At 39.4% G+C, this 18,977-nt stretch overlaps 1 protein-coding gene and 1 non-coding gene across 3 annotated transcripts in view; one reads left to right on the top strand and one right to left on the bottom strand.

Moving 5' to 3' along the window:
• AUTS2 (activator of transcription and developmental regulator AUTS2) overlaps positions 1-18,977 on the top strand; it is a 1,128,195-nt gene that overhangs the window by 569,864 nt on the left and 539,354 nt on the right. The gene's annotated exons all lie outside the window — the stretch shown is intronic.
• On the bottom strand, positions 15,508-15,648 carry LOC112934141 (U4 spliceosomal RNA). Its single transcript, XR_003237839.2, has one exon. It is a non-coding gene; the product is annotated as a U4 spliceosomal RNA (small nuclear RNA).

Below are 18,977 nucleotides of genomic sequence, written 5' to 3'. Positions count from 1 at the left end.
GACTTAGAAGGATTTAAAAAGTTTGGCTAAGGTCGTATGGCTAGTAGCTGGCTGAGCCAGGATTGAACAGCCCAGTAGATGAACCTGTGCTCCTAACTACCATACTGTGATACCTCATGGGTGTGTGCCTCATGGGTGTGTGTGTGCATGCGTGTGTGTGGGGGTGTGTGTGTGTGTGTGTGTGTTGGAGGGGGGAGGGTTGTAGAAGAGGAGATCCAGACCTACTGACTTTTGTAGTGGGCCTTGCATGGTATATGATTTGTACTTTGGTTTATATATCATTCCATTAAGCTCAGAACATTTCTACCAGATAGATTTCATTATCCACATTTTACAAATAAAGAAATCAAGACTCAGAAAAGGTGCCGCTTTTAACCAAGATTATGGAGCTAAGGATAATTGAGGGGCAGAGGTTGGAACCTGACAACCCCAATTCAGATTAAGAAAATGAAGTTTCTCTCCGAAAGTAATTTTTGGAATGTAGAAGAAATGTAAGTTTTCTGTATATCACCCTATACCTAGTGAGGATCTGTGTTTTCTTTTGGAGTTGAATCGTTTGTTTTGCATTAGAATCACTCCTCTCTTCCAAGTCATTGCTTACACACTGTCTCTTCTTCATGCTAATGGTTTGGGGTCAATTGGTTGGTCTTCTACAATTAGCATCATTCTTTCCATTTGTTGTTTCTTGAGAGATTAATTTTCCTTTGAGTCTTAGACCCTCCTAATAGTACATCTGTTAGCCCCCAGAAGGTTGAGTGCTTCTGTCATGCCATTAGTCACTCGTACAATATCCTAAGAGCATTTTAGGACAAATGTGAATGGTCGTACCCTTGGATACTAGTTCAAAACCTGGTTGTGACTGAAGGCTGTCTTTATGCCTGCCGGGACAGAGTATTGGTTGTCTCAGTTTCCTTTGCCATTACTTACATCATTTAAGAACTTCCTGGTGCAGTAAAAAGGGATTTTAATGAGACTTGTTTTTCTTCTTTTCCTGTGGCAGTAGGGGAATAGCCAGTTTTCAAATAGCTGCTTATTACTAAAAATACAGAATGGGCTTTAGTCAGGTCCTACAAAATCCTATGAATCTCCATTATTCCATGACAGAGTCTTGTGGGAGTCTTTTGGACCACTTTGGCATCAGGTGGGCAGCATCTAAGGGCCCACAGTGACTCATGGGGCAGTCTGCATCTCAGTATTGTTTGTGAATGTGTTTTAATGGGCAAGGCCTTCCCACCATCGCATTTTCCTGGCTTGTCTTCTTTTCTTTACACCTTGGCTCCACCTTTGGCTCAGCTGGATGGCACCAGTTTCACCAGAGTCATTTAGAATGGAAGCCAATCACATGAGGTCTCCCTGACAGTTTATGGCTTAGAGACCATTGGAACTATTTTCTGGGTGGCTAATGCTTGGTTGTCCCCAGCCAGATCTGTACTAGTAGAGAAAATGTACGGTCTGTAAGTCTGTGTGTATTTCATATTGTCACAGACACATCCTTGAGTCCAAATAAATATGTTTCTACTCTCCTCCTTGATTTTAGTGCTCAGTCACACAGACTCTGAAGAATAAGTTTCAGTTCCTGCAGACCAAGAAGTGGGTTCAGAAAAAATAGGGAGTTCAGTTCCTGCAGACCAATAAGGGGGAACAGCTGTGGTTATCCAGAGATGTCACAATGTGCTGCTCTGCTCAGACATTTTTAATACCTGCACATTTTAGCTTTCCTGGGCACCTCCAGGAGTATCACCTACAAGCTTGGCAGACTAGAGAAGCTCTCAAACCCATTTATTACTTCCTGCAATAAATGGGCTATTTTGGGCTATTTTTCAGACATTTGGGCTACTTTTCAGACATTTTCCAAATATCTCTTGCTTACGTTTTCACAGCTCTGGCAAAGGGGTGAACTGGACCCATATACCCAACTTGAAGAGCAGGATTTCTCCAGGAACAGGAATGTGAGGAAGGCACTTAGCAGGACCGGGGCTCCTGCTTCTGAAAATTGATCTCTAAGCTCAGTATAAATATTCTGATCTAGAGGCAATTATAGGACCCTGACAGCAAACCTTCCCAGCTTGCCACCAGCCTTGGTTAACCTTCACTGTAACTGCTGGGATGGGAGCTTTGGTTGTGCAAGAAGGAGATTGTTTCAGGGTGGTATTTTATCTCCTAGTCCCAGACACTGATCTAGCTTGAATGCTCAGCATAATCCTTTTGTGCACCTCCCACAGGCTGCAGTTCTGTAGCATGGGTAGTGGTCAGAGGAGCTCCAATGCCAGAACAAATGGTAATGCTAGCAGACCAGAGCAGGAGTTGTATCTGTGGTGTGCCTCACAAAGGAGACTTTCTTTGCTCCTCCTGGTACATGTGGTAAGCATAGATATTGTTTATTGTGAAAGTCTTTCAGCCACAGGTCTAAGGCGTAATTGTACTCTCTGGGTAAACCAAAATAAATACCAGGCTAATAAACTTAATATTTCTAAAAATAAGTTATCCTATTGCATCTCTGTAAAAAGAAAAATAGGAGAAACTGCTGTGTGTTCTTCTGCTCTGATGAACTTCCATGCCACCCTGTCCCAGTTCAGCCTTAGAGTGGAAGAAAATATTTCACCATTTGAAGAAGAATGATAGTACACAATCCAGTCTTTTAGAAGGAGAGGAAGGGAAGTAAGTTTTGGTGCTAATTTTGGAATTTTCTTAAAACACATATACACAATCTTGTTTTTTCCCCTGTAGGCTGATGATAAATATGTTCCCTATATTCATTCCAAAAGATGTCTTCCATCTAGGGTTCCATTCATTTTTAATATGGTCACGATCACCTGGTCCTCTTGCTGGCTTTTCCCACCCCTTTCTTTGCCCTTTTGACTGTCCCTTGGTCCCTCTTCATCTCCATTTATCTCACTAGCCCTTGGCTCCTCCTGCCTCCCTGCCCAGTCTGGACAAAGTGTAGGAACTGCAGCCCATGTTCTGTTGGCGCTCCAGCTCACATCCTGTCACTGACCCCACTCCCTCCTCACTGTCCTTTCTCAGAGACTCCTCCTCTGTTTTTATCTTACCATCCATGTCCTTAAATATGGGCAGCCCCCGAAGACTCTGGTGACTATTCATGATTATTTTTGCTCTATTTTATTAAATAAAGGTGTGGAAAATAACGTAATGAACACCCATGTACCCGTCACTAAGTTTGAAAGGGTAAAACATTTCCAGTCCAATTGAAGCCCTCATTCATTGTGATTCTGATTATAATCTCCTCTCAGTGCCCGGGGGTAATAATCACAGTCCATAATTTGTTGTTCATATTAAGAGTTTCTTTATACACAGTCCATATTTGTGAATCAGTAAGACTATGCAGTATGTTTATATTTTGAAAATTTGCTTGTGCCTATCTATGCACTTCGGTGAATTTAAAAATGGAACATTATGTTTATGAGATTAATTCATTTGCTCCATTTTGTTCTTCTACTACTTATGATACTCTAGTTTAGGACTATGCCACCATTTATCCTATTTATATACATTTAGATTGTTTTTAAGATTGTGCTGTAATGAACAATGCTGCTCCGAACATTCTTATACATATCTCCTTGCACACATGTTCAGTTGTTCTTTCAGCAAATTGTGTTAAAGTCCCTGTGAGTGCTTGACCTGATTGAGGAGAGAAAGTACTAGAGTGAGGGCCTTATTTTCCAGCCTATACCTAGGAGAGGACTCGGGGGATTCTGCTGCAGGAGCCTCTTCCTGTCTCCTTCATGCTCACCGCACCTCTCCTGGTCATCTTTCACAGTCCTGTTAGTGTTACCTTCTTTTTCTTTTTCTTTTTTTAAGATTTTATTTATTTATTCATGAGAGACACACAAAGAGAGGCAGAGACATAGGCAGAGGGAGAAGCAGGCTCCTCGCAGGGAGGTGATGCAGAACTTGATCCCGGAGCCCCGGGATCACGACCTGAGCCAAAGGCAGATGCTCAACCACTGGGCCACTTAGCATCCTTAGTGTTACCTTCTTAAACAAAGTGTAATCTTCACTGTTAACACCCCAAATGTTCAGTGGCTCCCTGTTGCACAGTGATGAAACCAATACTCCTCAGCTTCCTGTTCAAGAAACATCCTCACCTAACCCTTTTTGGGGTTAGGTACATGGGTCGTTGTACCCATGTACACCTCACCCATACACCATCCCCTCCCTGTGTCATTCCCCTTCCATGCCCTTCAGCAATGTCTCTGTACCTCTAGTTGTCTTTCCTGTTTTGAACTTTATCCAGGATGGTGACATTCTACTCAGTTTTTAAGACCCTAGTGAAAATACCTCCTTATCCATGTACCTCGGACACCCGTGTCTGGTCCTAAATTTATATTACGGATGGCTAGGTATACATTTGCTTAGCTGATTGTGAACAGGGACCATATGCTAATTGCTTCATACATAGTAGGACCTAATTAATTAAAATAATACTAATAATCACATTGAATTGACTGGACCATTTGGTTCTCAGCTTTGCTGTTAAATCTTTTAATGCTACTGCCCCTGGGAGGAGGGAGCAGCAAATGTTTTAATTCTTCGATTCATTTTTCAAACATTTCTGTTTCCCAAAAGTGCCTGTAGCTTACTAACAAGGCAACCATCCTTAGCAGGACTATTTTCACTTCAAAGTGGGACAGGGTTGAGAAAACTGATTTTAGTAGGAGAGGCGGCCACTTGGTAAAAAAAATAAGACCCCTCTTCACAGGATCACCTCAGTGGGATCTAACAAAAGCATATATCAGGCAGCCTCATGCCAGTCTCTTGGTGAGATCCTTTCTGCCTTTTGGGTAGTAGTACAGTTTGATGACCCGTCACTAGCGATGCCCTTCAACTTATCTCCTGCTTCCAGGGAACAAGGCAGATCACAGCCATTGTGAATAAGGGAAGCCTGAGTCCACTGTGTCCACGACTCCATCTTGAAGAAAATGGGAGAAATGAGACCAGTGGTTTGATAAATTATATCAAAAATAGTTCCTTCATGCTAATGGAGTGTGAAGAAGCTGATGTACTGGAGATGATCTATAATATTTCATATTTCTCAGAGGAGAAAAATGATAAACTTGATGATGTGTGATTTATTCATGTTTCTCCAGATGAAGAAAAAAATCCTAAAGTCAACTGCCTGTTTCTTACTCCCAGAAGCTGGCTTGTGGATTTTACACTGGGATTAGAGGCTGGACTTGTTTAGAGAAATGCCTAGAGAAACTTTGATTAATCACCAGACCTTTGGCAGTTGGTCAGGAGAGGGTAATTATGCCAGCATTGTTCCTATTTTATCATCACTGTTTTATGGCTCTATACCACCAGGTGACAGATGTGTTAATTATTACGTTCCTTATCCAGGACTTCTCTTCTCATGGCTTTGGCCCTTAGTCCTTCCCTGCAGCTCAGCCCTGGACAGCGGTAACTTCTGCAAACAAAGTACCGCTCCTTGGAAAACATGCTGAGAGGGACATGGTTATCAGCCCTGCTGTGTGCAGACTCTAACCACAGGGGATCTGGTTAATTCCCTTCCCTCTTCCTTCTGCCTATCACCCTTTGGGTCAAGTGCTGCTCAGAGCCAGAAGCTCTACTTGCTTCTTTAATAACTGAAAATGGCACCCCTGGCCTGGGCCGTTTCACTCTAAATAGGCCCCTGGAGGAGGTTAGAAACAGAGGTTCATCTTAGGGAAAGCGATTTAGTAGGTAAAATTGTCCTTGTTCTTTTTCTTTATATATTTTCCCCTGCTACTCCTTCCCCTATTGGCCAAGACCATAATAGGACTCTCCTTACACATCTCCTACCCACCTTGCCATTTCTTTACTAGATTAATCTGTCCCCTAATCATAGGCCACCTGCCTATGATTGATCTGCCTATTCATTGACCAAGAATACAGTTAATATATTTGGTAATTTTATTTTTGTGTTTATGTTATGGATACTAAAGGCTTAAGACTGACCTTTATAAGATAAATGATTTGCATTTTAATAAGACTTTTGGAGACTCCTTATAAAGGCGCAGTAGAAGGATACCATTCATGGATGTGGTAGAGATTTTGAGAGAAAAGAAGGCCCTCCAGAGAGTCTGGGGCATGCTTTATAAAGTGACCATTTTCTCCATGTTTTCAGGATCAGCCAAATGTTACATCTCTGAGATTATGGGTGCCCATCTGCCAAGATCCTTTTTCTGGTCTGAAACTATACATTCAATTTTTTAAAATCTGCTATAGTTCCATTTATAGGCACCACATTGGTGGTTTCAGGAAAATAGATTTCATTGTATAAATAGATTTCAGGTTCTTCTAGTGATTTAGAAATTGTATAGACATCTTGGAATATGATTTATAGATAAATAATGGGGTTCAGGACATTTCCCCCAAATACGGTTCCTTGGCATGTTAAATGTTTCAAGCTGGAGGAATTTGAGAGTGGTAGGAGCAAAAAGGACTTCTGACCTTACCCCAAAGTGGTTATAGAGCCTCATATGAGAGATATGATAAGCCCTTCCTGTCACTGGGGGAAAGGAACTTGCTTATCCCTCAAGAAGGAGGGACTCCCAGAACTGACCTTGCTTTGTCTCTACCAGTTTACTGTACTTAGCTCATACCCTTTGTCCTGTCACATATATTCATGGCTTCTATCTCTTCATCCAACCTAGCTTAACCACTTTATGCAGGCCTTCACTGTGTTCTGAGGGTCCACTTGTCATCTACAACTTACACTGAGATTTGTATGATTTTCTCTTACTAATCTCTTTTTTGATGAGAGCCCCCACTGAGAATTTAGCAGGGCAAAAGGAAAAGATATTTTTCCTCCCTTATAGTTTGTGACAACGAAAAGGGGCAGTGAAAAGGCTGGGACACTCCACTTGCACCAGAGACTACAGTTGAGGTCCAAGACAACTGACAAAAAGCCAGGAGAAGGTAAGAAATTCTTACCATATCAGTTTCCTGGATCTCTGGCTGTGGTGTTCCGTTGAGAGAGAAAGGTAAAATTTTTTCTTTGTCCCTTCCTTTCTGAATTCACACAAGCAAGAGAAAAACCTTGTGTAATGAATGCATTTGTATGTTCTTTTCTTATTAATTTGTCTTTTGTTATAAGGGCCCCAGCCAAGAACTTAGAGAATTTGTCTTCTCTACAGCAATCTGTCTGTTGATACCCTTTCCTTGAGAGTTTGTGTGGCCCTCTTATGTCCCCTCTCTGATTCAGGTAAGAACCAGCAAGCTGTGACTTGCAGCCCCATCATTTGATGGTTCCCATGAAGTAGAATCAGAACGTTGTGATAGTGTGATCCCATATGACAATTATTAGAGGTTTAGAATGGATTCTAGAGAGAGGTAATTATCAGAACAAATCTGGTCCAAAAAATTCTATCTTCTAAAACTGCCTCTAAAAAAATAAAAAGTGCCCATATACACATAAACCAGTTTTGTTGGTTTCAACAGAAGGTTCATTCTCTTGGACTCTGGATACCTGGTTTTGAGTATTAGGTTTTATTCTTGTAATTTAACTGCTCTGTGACTTAATTTCCTCATCAGGAAATTGTGGTGGCATTAATGCTAAATAATGAAAGTGTAAGTTATATTTTTGCCTCAGGTGCCATTTAAGCGATACTGTATTTAATTTACTATTGTAGGAGTAATATTGTAAAAGCATTCAATTTGGTTAATCATTTTCTCCGTTGACTTCTTTGTGGATGTCATCTTCAGCGTTTATTCATAGTCACACAATTCTTAGAACTTTACGTGGTGGATAAAATCCCACAGAACAATATATTAGAGGCAGTATCTGCTGCCTTGCACAGCTTGAGGACCCCCCCCCCCCCCCCCCCCCCCCCGCCCAGTTTGCATGAAATACTCACTAATTAACCATGGAGTATAGGGAGTGTTCCTCTAGCAGTTCCCTAGCCAAAATAGCTTGGGGCTGAAGAAAGCTTCACAAACACACCTATAATCTAGTTATGCCGTTTTGTAACAGCTGAATGAACTGAAATTTAAAGAAGGAAATTTAATAGAACATAGAACTCAGTGGGTGTATTTAATGGAGAAATAATCTATTCCAGTTTGACCAGTGAGGGTGAGTAGTCGAGGGAAGTTCAGAAGACTCCGATTTTCTTTAAGAAGCCTATCATTTTTTCTGTCACTTCAGCCTACTGGTGATTTATCAGTTCTTCCATCAACAACTTTTCTTTGATTTTTTTTTTAAAAAACCTTATTTTCTTTCTTTCTTTCTTTCTTTCTTTCTTTCTTTCTTTCTTTCTTTCTTTCTTTCTTTTCTTTCTCTTCTTTCTTCTTTCTTCTTTTTCTTTCTTTTCTTTCTCTTCTTTCTTCTTTTTCTTTCTTTTTCTTTCTTTTTCTTTCTTTGTCTCCCTTCCCTTCCCTTCCCTTCCCTTCCCTTCCCTTCCCTTCCCTCCCTTTCTCTTCTTTTCTTTCTTTCTTTCTTTCTTTCTTTCTTTCTTTCTTTCTTTCTTTTTCTTTCTTTCTTTCTTTCTTTCTTTCTTTTCTTTTCTTTCTTTCTTTCTTTCTTTCTTTCTTTCTTTCTTTCTTTTTTTCTTTCTGTTACAAAGCATATTCAAATCAGTATAGTTATCGTGCCTGATCTTAAAAAGAAATCCTGTTGGTTCTATACTTCTTTTTTTAAACAAGAGTAGCTACAGAATATAGAAAATATTAATATAGAAAGTTATAGAAAAATATATATATATTTCCAAGCTGGCTCCAGAGGAGGCAAGTGCCACAGCTGGAGGGAAGGCCTGTGCAGGAGGTAGGGAAGGCTTTCTGGACTGTCTGCCGTCGAGAATGAGAATTTCTTCTTCTGACTCTCCATTTCTTCTGGATGTGAGGTGTCCTGTCTTTTCCCTTCTGGCTAGCCAGAGACAAAGTTTTACCTATTTTAAGGTTTGAGGCTTTTCCAACCTTCTAATTTTTGGTCCAAAGGCTGTCTGATACCAAAGAAGAGAAAAAATTCCCTTGTATTGATCCGGTGGCTACAGATAGGGTGCCCTCTGGTATGTTTGTCTTCCAGAAGTTTAGAGGTATGCATCTGAGGAAACCAAACCCAGGGAAGATCCTTTTCTTACAATATTGAATTTCTTTGTTGTGACTGAGCTGGATGCATAAACAGATTTTGGGGGGTGCTTCCATTATTTCAAGGCTATATTTTGACATAATCTATATTTCCTCCAGAACTGTTCATCTTAATTATAGTTCATACATGAAAGTGAGATTCATGTGTCTGCTACCAAATGTGACTATTAGGTGCTTTTGAAATAGTTAACTGTGTGCTATCTTTCACTACAGTTATTTATGTATCTGTCTCTTCCATTAGATTTTAAATTTCTTGAAATTTTATATCCTCCTTGTTTAGCACAGGGTGGCACAAAGTAGACCCTTCATAAATTGATAATCACTAACTTATGTGTGGGCATTCATTTCAACACTGTTGACACTTTCTTATCCAGGGACAGCAAATAATTTAAGGTATAAAAGTCAAAAGTTTGGATTTGGGGCCAGATGATATTAAGCTATTTTTCTGACAGTTATTCATAATAAAATCAAGCCCCTTGGAAGTCTTTTCTGGTGTGCAAGGCCACTTGTCTTACTCTTTGTGATGGCAGGAGGACATGCATCAGGTTATCTAAAGATTGAATGGATTATTGAATTTGTGGCTTGCAAAGAAAGAAGAGCTAAAGCAGCCATTTAGGGTTGAAGATCAGTCAGGAAGACATTTCATTCTACTTTCGGAGGTGATATTAGGATGAGCTTTTCAGAAGCATTAGTAAGCTAAAGTCAAGCCTATGTAGTATAGACCTTCACATCATTCCATATGTAGAATCAAAGAATCACAAAAGCTGATTCATACCTGATAGGAGTTTCACATTATTCTTGGAATAGGTCATCACTAGTGGCATAGGGGAACTGAGCCCCTGCTGGCCAGCAGGAACAGCATGAGAGTGGGCATCTACACCTAGAATTTGTTGAGGAAAAAATATTGTACTAATTATTAAAATTTTACATGAAAGCAATAGATAAATGTTTTAGAAAATGCAGATTTCCATAAGAAATACTGCCCATCCTGAAGGAGGAGATATTTTGGTATGGATTGGGCACACCTATCAGGTTTTAATAAGCTCTCTTTTCTGCATAGGATGGTCTTTTTACTCTTGTAGAATTGTTTTCGTGTGCTAGTAGAGTGTTGGTTGTTATTATAGTTTGTCTTTTTGCCTGTATTTGTTGCTTACTGCCATTTCTGAACCAAGACATAAGCTGTGCAGCTATTGCAAAGACAGATAATAATATAATGATTTCTAATACTCATACCACACTTAAAATATATAATTTTAATAACTTTATTTAACCCTTAGAGTAATTCTGTGAGGTAGGTACTTTTATTATCCCTGTTTTCCAGATAAGGAAACTGAGACAGTAGAGGTTAAATAACTTGCCCAAAGTCTTGCAGCTAGTAAGTGGTAGAGTCAGGATTTAAACTCAAGTATTCTGGCTCTGTTAACACTAATCTATTTACTGCTTTTGCAAATCTTATTTCAGCTTGACAATGAATTTAATAGATTAGTAGGAGATCAGTAGGAAAGCCATTCCAAAGAGTTTAAAAAGTTACATGGACTTGAGAATATAACTAGTGACAGTGACGAGTTTCCACTCCATTTTATCTGTAATGTTCTACTCTCAACATGATAGTCACATATGCAAGTATTTGTGTGGTGTTTAGGGGCAGTTTATATTTTCAGAATAGCTGTAATTTTAAGTTTAAAAATAGTGTTTGTGGGACGCCTGGGTGGCTCAGTGGTTGGGCGTCTGACTTTGGCTGGGGTCGTGATCCAGGGGTCCTGGGATCAAGTCCTGCATCGGATTCCCTCAGGGAATCTGCTTCTCCCTCTGCCTATGTCTCTGCCCCTCTCATGAATAAATAAATTAAAAAATATATATAGTTTTTGTATCATCTATAGTGGTATTTAGGATAACTTTAAGGAAACATTAATCATTTTACACTTGATCTAAAACACACACACATACATATATATGATATCATACCAGACATATGTAAAGAAACTAAGATAATTACCTATTAAAAATAATTTATTGTGGCTTTTTTTTTTTTAAGAGGTGAGGTGCAAGGGAGAGAGAATGTCTTAAGCAGGCTCCATGCTGGGTGTGGGGCCTTGAGGTGGGGCTTGATCTCACCACCCTGAGATCATGACCTGAGCTGAAGCAAGGATTGGATGCTTAATCGACTGAGCCATGCAGGTGCCCTCATTTATCTTGGCTTCTGATTGCAATATTTACATGAAATTTTTTTTTCCCTTAAGACTTATCTTTTGGGTGCACATAGACTGGATTCTGCTTAAATATCCATTTGGCTAAGTCTTTCCTTTGTGATTAAGAGGCCATCTTGTGAAAAATGAGACTACAGTAAAGCAGTCATTCCAGCCTTGATTTTCCATGAGGGAAGCTTTGTCACCACTACCTATTTCTGAAATTAAAATTATCTGCATTTATTAAAGTTTATGGATTCTTAGGCTGCATATATTTCCAAGCAGTATTCTGTTGATACCAGACATCTAAGAATCAGCATGTGCAATAATGAGAGGAAGAAGGAAATAAATCATCAGACTTGCTCAACCGGCCTTGTTTTGAAATCACATCAAAAAAGAAAGTTGCTCATCCTTGTGCCACGTTAACTCGAAGATATCTTTGTAACATTAATGGGCATTGTGCTGTTGGCCCACCATTACTCCTGCCAGAATGACTTTCTTGTTTATCTAGTAAAGGGAAGGGTCTAAAGCCTTGAGCATGTAACAATTCACTTGATAAAATCCAGGTTTTTGAAAAACAAGTCATATTAAAAAAAAAAACCAGAATTAGTTAACAGGTGATAAATGTTTCATTTACTTCCGTATCCCATCACATTCATGGTGATGCACTGACAATTATCAAATGCTGTTATGTGCCAGGCACTTTCTAAGTGCTTCTAAATGGAGAGGAGTAAAACATGCGCACCTTTGTTTTATTGAGAGTAGGATTTTATGATTCCACAACTGCTGCCTGAGTAAGAGCCAGGCTTGAAAGGCCAAGTATTTAATAGGAAGTCTTTGAGGAGGAAGAGGAGGACAAGTGCTCTGTGAGGGGCCCAGAGGCTGCAAAGAGTGACAGTACTCTGAGATCAGGGAGAGGATAAGTTGTGACACCATCTTCCTGGGAGAGGGGAAGGGGTTAGATGCGTGGAAAGAGGTCTAGGAAGACATATGCTAAGGAGCAAAAAGGAAGGAAAGTCTCCATCTGGAGAGTGGAAGTTGAGTTAGCTATGAGCCCATCTGAAATCAGCTGCCCATCAGGTATGAGCTTGAGAAAAAAACTGTAGTATTTGGTGACTGTACCATGAGTCTGGAGGATGTTGAAGGCTTCTTTAGAATTTTCTGAAGAACTTTGTATGAGGAGGACCCTCAGCATACTCTACATATGAACTGTGCATTCTGTTGCTAGGGAATTCTACCATTTGGACATAAATGGAAGTTCTTTTTCCTCTATAAACTGGTTGTCTAAAAGTTCAGAGAGATATTTCTCTTTATCTGTAAAAAAGGAAATGTGCCCATAGGAAATTTTGAATAAGCCAGAAATTTCCAAGGAACATTTAAGAATTGTAGTGAGAACTGCCAGGATTGCTCAGTATGCGTGATTACCCAGAGCAACTGATGAAAGAAGGACCATGAGCTGTATGTACCAGGGATGGTATCAGTGACTCAAAAGGAGAACTGCTTGCATAGGCCCACACCTCATTTCTCAGGAGAGAGTGCCTATAAATGACCCTACCAGTTCTAATTTGATGATAATTAAAGCAAAATCATGTGAGTCAAAGACTGAAGAGGGACATCCTGTGGCCAAGACTGGATAAATAAGAGTTTGAGAAAGAGGACAGGAAATCTCAGCAGAAAACTGGGATTGTAGTTTTTTTGCTATGTAAACCAGATTCCCAACTAGGGTACTGAATTTTGACTAGGAAATGTTTGATTGCCAATTTCCTTAAGAAGGAGAGGTTCTTACGCACGTAAGGTTTGAAGCCAGATTAATGCCTATGATACCATTTGGGGGATAATCAAGATATCTTTGTGGATGGCTATTTTGTGTGCCTGGGTCTCAATTTCTGTATTTGTAAGATGGGTACAAACATAGCTGTGACATATTAAATGAGATGATGTATGCAGTGTTCTTGGCACTTAACAGTTGCCGGCCTCTCTCTTGAGCCCCTCAGAATTTCTTTTTGTTCATTTCTTGGTATTGAGGGAGAGAGAAGAGTTCTGACCTATTATAGATAACCTGAGATATCAGCTTTATTTTTTGAAAATACTGATCACCTAGACACACTGAGTTTGCTGGTATCCATTTGTTGGTGGTCTGGTGAAACCACCTTCTGTAGAGCAGTGTGTGTCAGCATGAAGGGGTTATTTGTGATCACAAGGTTGATTGTGATTTGAGGAGGATCATGTTAAGAATGAATAATAGCTGGATTGCTCATGATGCTTCATCTAAGAATGTTTACATTATGAGATCTAGATCACTTCTGATCACAAGAGGCTACAGGGCCAAATGTTTGTTATGCATATAATAAATATCACAGTAAGAAGGAGTATTGCTTTTCCAGCCTGGCACCTTTTTCCTGCTATCATTTCCCTTTGCACATTCTACCAGACCTGAGGTTTTAGCCAAAGATACAGTAATAAGTGTTGATTAGTATTTAATGAAATTAAAACCTTTGCTAGTAAAGCCTTGTAGAATTTCTTTTGCCGAGGTGGACATTTGAATGGAATGAGAAATACTGTCCATTAAGGAGAAAAGGGGTACGTTTGTTTTCTTTTAAATATGATCATTAGTATTAAAACTTTTTCCTGCCAGTTGGCATATTGCTCTCCTAGCAGCTGTTTTAAATTCCATAATTGTCTATTGCTTACTCGGCGATCATTTCACAAATTTCTTCACTGCTGCATAGTTTTTGCTGAACCAAATTCTGACAGTGGGGGTGTCAATCACACAGGCTGGGCTGAGCTGAGTTCTAGTTACCCTTTTCCAGTAATGAGATAAGCTCTCATTAGACAGTATATTGTCATGGAGCACTAGTTCCCTAGGTCTCATTGGAGGTGATTACTGGGAAAATGGGAATCTGCTGAAGCTTTGGGTTGCCAGTTGTGTTACTTTTCTTTTTACGGATGTTCCTTGAATTCTGTTTAACCCAATATAGCTTTTTTAATGCTTACAAAGGAAAAGGAGTTTACTCAAGGACTTAAAAGATTCACACTCTTATGTTATCTCACTGCTTGTAATTTAGCTCAGAGTGAAGAAATTAAGCATTTTCACCATAGTATTTTCATTCTTGTATGGTTAACCATTTCACACTTTGTTCTGTGTATATTTTCTGTTGAAATACTGTAAAACGTGTCTGTAAGGTGATATATACCCTTGAGATTAGATGATCTGTTCTTTCCAGAAACATCAACACAGCATATTTTTCAGGCATTAGGTTTAACTATAGTATATTGAAGTCTTATCCAATTGGATATCAGATATTGTGCTTTTTTGTTAGTATGGTGATATGTCACATTATATATGATGGTTCCATAATGTGATCCACTGCTTTCCTAGTGATGTGAAAGCTGGTAACACAAGCCCAAATTTTTGTTTATATGTCAAATTAACACCCTTCATATCTTATTTCATAGTCATGCATTGCAGGAAAATGCATTATAAAGTGTAGGGTGGCTTATTTTGTCTTTTTTTTTTTTCTTGATTCATAGTACAGTCAGAAGGTAATTACCAGGTTTATTTAGATTCTTATGCTGCATATGTTCTTGTCTCCAATATAAATAATACAAGATAATTTGTAACCATTTTAATTGTCTTAGTTTAACTGTAAATAGGCAGTGTTTTTTTTTTCCATATAACAACAGACAAAGAAAGTGGTAATTGGGTTTACACATCTAGATTGTATTTTTCTAAAGTTTATTTATTTATTTTAGAGTGATCTCTGTACCCATTGTGAGGCTCAAACTCATGACCCTGAGATCAAGAGTTGCATGCTCTTCCAACTGAGCCAGCCAGGTGCCCCTTACACACCCAGATTTTAAAACATTTGCCCTTAACTGTATGCTTTTCTGCAAGTCATTTAACTTTAACTGTACTCTCAGTATAAAAGTGAGCCAGGTAATCCCTTACTCAGTAATGTTGAGAAGATTAAACAAAGTCACGGTGACAGTGCCCTTTCACAGAGTTTATAGCAGGTACTAAAAAAAATCCTGTGTTCCTTCCTTTCTTTCTCTGTTAGGAAGAGTGTCTCTTTTATTGATTAGACTTTTGCCATCAAAGGGAAAAAAGATCCCTGTCTCTTACAAAATTTCTTAGGGAATGCATAAATTCATTGTGGGCCTTCTAATTCTGACAAATAGAATATTGATTTCGAGTTCATTGCTGTAACTTGCCAAATGAAATGAAAGGTTTATGTTACTCCTTTCAAGTCACTTCTGATATATCTTGAGCAAACAAAGTCTGTATTTAATAGAAGTTTGCTAATTAGGAAAAGTTTTCAATTAGCAATAATCATGCTTTGGGTAAACCTCATTGGCTACAATACTGCCACTGAGCAGAGCTGAAGTTTGCTAATTGGAAAGTGTTACTAACTCAACACAGATGTAGAAAATGAGAGTCTGAGAGGAGGCCATGGAACTCAACGAGAGTGGGGTAGAAGCTGCCACTTTGTTTTGCCTGCTAGGATGAACTTGACTGTGCAAGGCTGTAGTGCTAATTACCTTTAGCATGTTTAAGTTCTCACTTCTCACTTGTCAGTGTAGAGACAGGAAAATCCTTATTGGTCTGTACATGTCACACTGCAGCAAGCTGAAAGCTGAAGGCATAAAGAAACTCTCAAGGCACTACTTCCAGAGACTGCTGATGTTCCAAATGGAATGTGGGGGATGGAATTCTAATTTCAGGAGCAAAATGACACAGAGGGGGGTGGGGGTGTTAAAGGGAGGCTCCTTGTATTCATTATTGTCTTCTGTGTCAGTGTGAGAGTTTGGCCCACAGGCATAAAAGCAAGCATGACTTGAACCCTAGCAAAACTACCATTAGATAGATTTTAGCGGCAATCTGAGAAAGTCAATATGTGCTCAGAGAGGAGAGGAAGAAAGCCAAATGATGAGAATGCCATCAACCCAGTAGGATTCATTTAGTGTGTAGATGGCATCCTTTGTCTTCCCTTTGGACCAGGCCTGACTATATCTAGACCTGCTGATATAATGCCAAATCTGTTATCTTTAAAGTCTGATAGCAACCTGCTTTGACAGAAACCTACAGAATCCTGAGCCCTTCATGGTTTCTTGATGTGATCTAAAAACGTGTTCCCATCACATCAGACATAATGAGGGAAAAGAACTGCTTTTGAAGACACTAATGAACAATGATCATATAAGTCAGTGAAGTAGAAAATGCAAACAGGTGCAGACAGTTGTATGTCTTGAACAACATGAAGACTAATAGAACTAACACTTAGTGAGTCCTTACTCTATGCCAGGCACAGTGCTAACACTTAATTTTATTATTATTTTTAGATTTTATTTATTTATTCATGAGAGACATAGAGAGAAGCAAAGACATAGGCACACAGGCTCCCTGCAAGGAACCCGATGTGGGACTCCATCTCCGACCCCTGGATCACTCCCTTCGCCAAAGGCAGATGCTCAACTACTGAGCCACCCAGGCATCCTGTGCTGATACTTTATATGCAGCATTGTCTTTCAACCACACCACTGTGGATACTAAATTGTATCCTCATTTTATGGTGTAAATTTTGAGGCTCAGCAAGGTAAATGACTTGCTCAAGGTCACATAGCTCATAAACAACAGAACTGAGATCCCAGGGCCAGCCATCTGATTTCAGAGCCTGAATGAAGAGCCTTTAGAGAGATCACTGATTTTTGCAATAAGACAAAAATGCCAACCATTGGGCAGAAGAGTCGGAAAAATGTTAATCCCTGTAGAGGGCACTATTCAGGTTAAACTCACCCAAAATAATTTTCTAACATGATAAAGCAGGCCCATGGTAGCCACTGACTGACTGTTTCAGATATGTTTGCCTCTGGGGAAGAAAGTGCACTGATTCATGTAACCCTACTGTCAGGGTTATTTAAATCTCAGATCCAACCTAGAATTCACTTAAATAATCTTTTATTATTTTCCTGTGTACTCTTATGATTTCTTTCTTGCCTGAGAAGAATAATGTTCAGCATAATTAATTCAATTAATTCTAGGCTTCCTCATCTCTGCATTTAGTATCCAAAGTACTTTCTTCTCTTTGGTCCCTGTTTTACCAAAATCTGTCATTTTGCTTATAAAATAATAACAACTGTTGAACCTGGAAACCCCCAGTGTAAGTTTGTAACTTGCCAGATATAAACAGAATAAATAGCTTGACCAGAAGACGACCCCCACTGGTTTTTCTACAACCCCTTTGGGCACTTTTTGGAATAAACATGACCCCTATGCTTGTCCAGGAAATACCACAGTTAGCATGGTCACCTACCTTCTGGGCAGGGGCCACAATGAGGGAGGGGACTTTATTGAGGGACTGTCAGAATGCTTTCTAGAGTTTGTTAATACATGTTTGCTATCTCTTCTACCCCAGGCCCATCAGGGATGTTAACCTTGAAGATAATAGTAACTGTCGTCAGTAGGAAAATCCAGCTCTGTTTTGACCCAAAAGGTAATTTAGGATGGCTTATGGAACCCGAAGCTAAACGTCAAATGTAATTAAATGTTACTGCTGTGTCTTGCTTTAAGAAGAGAGCTGCTGAGTTCTAGCACAGTGTAAGAGATATTCGAATTAACCATTTTGATTCTTTTCCACATTACATAAGAGGCCTTATCTCTGGCAGCACAGAAATTTTCCCTGAGGGACAAGGAGGTGTCACATTTCAGGAAATTGCTATAGTATTTCTTCAGCCTGATTTTGGACCTAGGTTTCTGATTGGTTTTCTTGAAATCTTCACCTGAATATGACCCTGGAAGATGGCAGGAATGCTATCTTCAAGTATGTGTAACATTTTTAAAGAAATTAGTCTTGAAAAAAGCAAGTAGACTCTTTTTCAAAAATCCTTCCCCCAAATGCTTATATATTTGAATGGGAAAATCTCAGTAAGACACTGTTACTAATGTAAGTGCTAATTATTAAGAAAAACATAAATGATATCTCTCCATGAGGAGATAAAGTGAGGCCTTTAAAAAAAAAAGATTTTATTTATTTATTTGAGAGACAGCAAAGCAAAGGAGAGAGCATGAGCAGGGGAGAGAGGGAGAAGCAGACTCTCCACTGAGCAGGAAGCCCTATGCAGGGTGCAGGGCTTGATCCCAGGACCCTGAGATCATGACCTGAGCCAGAGGGCAGACCCTTAACCGACAGAGCCACCCAGGTGCCCCTAAAGTGAAGCCTTTTGATACAGTGATGCCTACGTCTGGAAATCAGACTCATTTTCAAGACATAAATCCAAGTCAGAATAGGAATGACTCTTTTAATATTAACACTAAATCTACTCTTGAATGGTAGAAGAAAGAAGGGGAGAATTTTGAAATTTTTGACCTCAAGGAACATATATCCCAAAGACCTTATAAGTTTCAGGAAAGCTACATTTTCCTCTTCCTTCCTTATTTTGTCTCTCAGTCCTAAAATATTCTCTGAGCAATCAATTTTAGAGATCTTTCAAAGAAAGCAAAACTTGACTTGTCTGCCTGTTAACTACTGCAAAAGTGTGTAGATTCCTGCTGTTCAGTGTAACTACTAAGAGTAAAAAGGAAACACCTATTATTGTCATTATCTGGAAAAAAGAAGCTCCTAGATTGGATTAAGTGAGGTTGTTGTGCTCTAAAGAAACGCAGCATTAGGCAGTAATGAAGGTGCAGTAGCAGAAATGAAGGCGCTCTTTCAT

Source organism: Vulpes vulpes, chromosome 3, assembly GCF_048418805.1.
Source record: "Vulpes vulpes isolate BD-2025 chromosome 3, VulVul3, whole genome shotgun sequence".
Lineage (NCBI taxonomy): Eukaryota > Metazoa > Chordata > Mammalia > Carnivora > Canidae > Vulpes > Vulpes vulpes.
The sequence above is the reverse complement of the archived record's forward strand: the minus strand, read 5'-3'. Positions and strand labels throughout refer to the sequence as shown.